Source organism: Apaloderma vittatum, unplaced genomic scaffold, assembly GCF_000703405.1.
Source record: "Apaloderma vittatum isolate BGI_N311 unplaced genomic scaffold, ASM70340v1 scaffold24192, whole genome shotgun sequence".
In the NCBI taxonomy this organism is placed as follows: domain Eukaryota; kingdom Metazoa; phylum Chordata; class Aves; order Trogoniformes; family Trogonidae; genus Apaloderma; species Apaloderma vittatum.
The window spans coordinates 442-4,286 of NW_009702271.1; positions in this window are offsets into that span (position 1 = coordinate 442).

Consider the following 3,845-nt stretch of genomic DNA (forward strand, 5'->3'; position numbering starts at 1 on the left):
AGGATCCCAGAGACGGGGCTGATCAGTGGGGGTTGATCAGTTTGGAAGCCACGAGCGCATGTGTTGTCTCTGTAAAACTTGAGAGATCAAAGTATAAAAGGGCTTTCTGGTGTGAGAGATTTTATTAACTTTTTTTTTAAAAAAAAACCCAAACATCCAAACCATTTGAGAGAGGAAGGTTGTTTGTGAAGGGTGTATTTGGCGTCGATGATCCTGGTTGGGTTTGCAACCCCGGCACGGTTTCCTTTTAGTGCTTGAGATCCCAGCAGTGAAAAATTATGAGAAACAGATGTGGCTGCTCTGACCTCGCTGCCCAGCGCTGGGGAAATGCAAAAATAACCAGGTGAAGGGCCGGCGGGGCGGGAGAGCAGGTCCTGGGGGCTGGGCTCCCCAGGCACGATCCCTCGGTCCCGGGGAGGAGGAAGGTGAGGAAGGATGGCTCAGGGAGCCGGGAGTCCTCCAGCACTTGGGGCAACGTTTTCTCATCTTTACACAAAAGGGAGAAAGAAGAAGGTAAATCCCTGCTGTGACTCTGTGGGTGTTTTATCTGATCTGAAAGAGAAGTTGCGTCCGTCGCATAACAAAATTCCTGTCTGTGATGGGATTTCTTGCCTCGGGTTCTCTTTCTTTTTTTTTCGGCGGGGAGGTAACACCCCTGCTCTTGCCTGTGTGTCTCTTTTAAATCCAGAGGCACGTCCTCCCATGGATTGTGAATTTAGCTGGAAATGATGTGGCTGAGCTTGAAGGTTGTGGCTTTTCTTTCGTTTGGTCTCCGCTCAAAGGCTTGAGCTTTCACTCAGATTTTCCAGAGCTGTTTTCTGCTGTTTTCAGGTTCTGGAGAGTGGAAGATTTAACATGCTTGTTCCCACTTCAAAAGAGAGATGCCTGCTGCCTTTCCCTGGCGCGTGCGGAATAAACTTGGCGGGCTCTTAAGCCTTTAAAGAGAAGAGTGATCCCGGCCAAGTTTGAGAAAGGCAGGAGGAGGAAACGTTTTAAGTTGAAAACTCATTAAAACCAAACTGAACTGTTAGTCCTGTAAGAAGAAGGTAATGGAAGCAGCCTGCACCCACGTTAAACCTCGGGGTCTCCACATTTTTTTTCTTCCTAGGCTGATCTTTCCCTTGTTAAACTCGCTGCTGGAAAGATCAGCACCGGGAATCATGAGTAGTTTGAGGTGAAGCGTCGCTGCCTTCCGAAGAAAGCGTCGCTGGCGGCGAGGATGAGCGTGGTTGTGCTGGTGTGGTGGGTCAGCCTGGAGCCTGCTCTCCAGGAGATTTCAGGACACCAGCACCTGCAGCGTCGTGCTGTCAGCCCTAGTTCTTGCTCCTCCTGCCTCAATAACTCAGGGTTTCACACACACCTACGTGTTGGGCCTCCTTAACTGCCTTTTACTGCAGTTTAAATTCTTTTCAAGCATCTTAGGTGTATCCTGGATCCTTTTCCTCTTTCGCTGCAGAGCAAGAAGTTATTCTTTCAGTCTCTCTCTGTTCTCCTTCCCTTGTCACAAAGGACATCAGCTTTGCCTTGAGTGTTAGGTAAGAAGCAGCGAGTGAAAATGGGAAGGTTTGACACGGGCCTGTCTTGAATTTGCCTTGAAATCATGTTTTTCGGTACGACCCGACTTTTTTTTTCGCGTGTTAAGTGTAGAAAATTGAAGCTGGATTTTAGGAGACCTCCTACTAAGGAGATCTCTCTCGGGCAGGAGTCGTCTGTAGACGTGAGAGTGCTTGTGTAAACATAACGGGAGTTGTCTGCCCTCCCCGAAAATACCCAGGGCTGAACGAAACGGCTTCATTCTGCCCCTCTGCGCGATGAAATGTGTTTGTTTGAAAGCCCTGGAGAAGAAGGAGCAGGGGCGAGTCCTGCCTGCGCAGCCTCTCCAAATAGACGGGGATTGTTCAGCCTCTCCCCCTTCCTCCGGAGACGAGAAACCAGCCAGTACTTGGGGTGGCTGCGGTTTGTTTTTAATAACTCCAGTTGGAGGGTTTGCATGTTCCCGGTCCCAGAAAGCTGAAATCTTTGTTCCTTGGAGGGCGAGGCCGTGGGGAGCCGCTCGGATGCTTCTCAGATCGAGCTGGGGGCTGAGTCCGTGCCCCCGGGGGGGGCTGAGGTCCCTCTCTCGCGCTCGAGCTGCGTTTTTTCACCGCAGTGCAGCGGGAGGCCTGTGCAGCAGCTCGTCTCCGTGCCGCTGGCTCCGACGCTGGAATCCTCGCCCTGTCTAACAGCGGACGCTGCGAGCTTGGCCTTATACCCCTGCCTTCCCCTGGAGAGCACCTGCCTGGCTTTTTCAGGCTCCAGAGGCAAAACCAGCCTCCGGTGGGGATGAAGGCGGAAGGGATGGCTCGAGAAGGGATGGCTCGTCGGCTGCGGTGGAGCAGGCACCTCGAGAATCCAGAGCGGGTGACACGGGGGCTCCGTGGATCTCGCAGAAACAGGGAAACAGCTGCTGAGAACAGGCCCTGCATGTCTGGGCGCTTCGGGGAGGTCGCTGCCTGCCCTGTGCTTAAAGTACAGTCACTGCAGCCCTTTGCAAGCTCTTTCTCCGAGCCCTCCTGGCCTTGGATTTGCATCTTCTCTGCCCAGCGCTCCCCACAACCCAGCGATGGATCCGCAGTGCTGCGTCGCTCCGTTGCCTCTCTTTCTTCACAGCTCCCTGGCCCACGCTGCGCCTCAAGTTTTAGCAGCTTCCCTCTGAGCCCATTTTGACAAAACTCGACCGTTAAACTCTCTTCATCCAATTGCCTCCTTATAAAGCAGCCCATCCATCCCCAACCTTTAACCACGACGCTTTCCCCTCAAGCCCTTCTGGCTGCAGCTGACCAGAAATCCCTGCTGAGAGAGGGGAAACCCAAGATCTCATCCCTCCAGGCTGCCTCAGAGTTTATTTGCTTCGACAGCACCTTCTTGGGAATCTTCGCTGTGGCGCTGAGCTCTGGCCACCTTCTTCACAGAGGAGGAGGATGGAGGAACTGCCTGAAGAATTCCAGAGTGAAACAGGGTCTCTCTGCTTCCTGCTCGGGCGTTAGATGCCGGCGCTGGGGTCGGGGGTTCTCCGTGGTTGTGTTACGGTGCCAGGAAGCACGGCCCCCTCCTCGGCCAGTCCACGGGCGACCGGGAGCCTCGCTGCTTCGGGTTCCCGCCACTCTGATGTCCGATTAAAAATGATTTCGGTGCGTTTCAGCCCCGGACGTGAGGAGGGAAGAGCCTCTCTGATGGACGTTCTTGTTCATCTCTGGTTTAGAGGCTGTTTCCAGATGGTTGGGATTTTTCCCCCCCCCCCTTCCAGTGCTGAATAGAGCAATAAAAGTTCATCCTTGGCCGTCTGGCGTGGAATAAAGGATCTGTGGGGGAGCACTGCGTGTCTGGGGGAATATCCCTACCACCACCTCAGCTGCTGGTCCGAACAGGGCAGAGAACTTGCACTTAACGTTTAACACAGTGTGGGTTTAGTTTTCACCGTCGGCGGACGCCGGAGCTCTGTGAGCTCTGATTTTAATCGTTCTTCACTGAAGGCGGCTCTGCCAGTGGCCGCTCAGCAGCATCTCGTGCACAGGGGAGCTCATCCAGCCGTACCCCGAGAGCTGAAACTGTTGCTGAGTTCCGTCATCTCCTTCAAAACCTGCAGGATTTTTGGTTTTGCCACAGAAACCAGCCCTGGTTTGCAAAGATTTTTTTATTATTTTTTTTTTTTCTAGCTTGAAACCTATTCTAGAAGATTCATGCTAAACCTGAGTGACAAAACAAAAGTTTCCTGCCAGGTAATGTTTAACCTGCTCGCCAGTCGTTTTGCTTGGCAGAAAACACGCATTTCACTGGAAGAAAAAAATAGAAGAGACGTGTTCCTC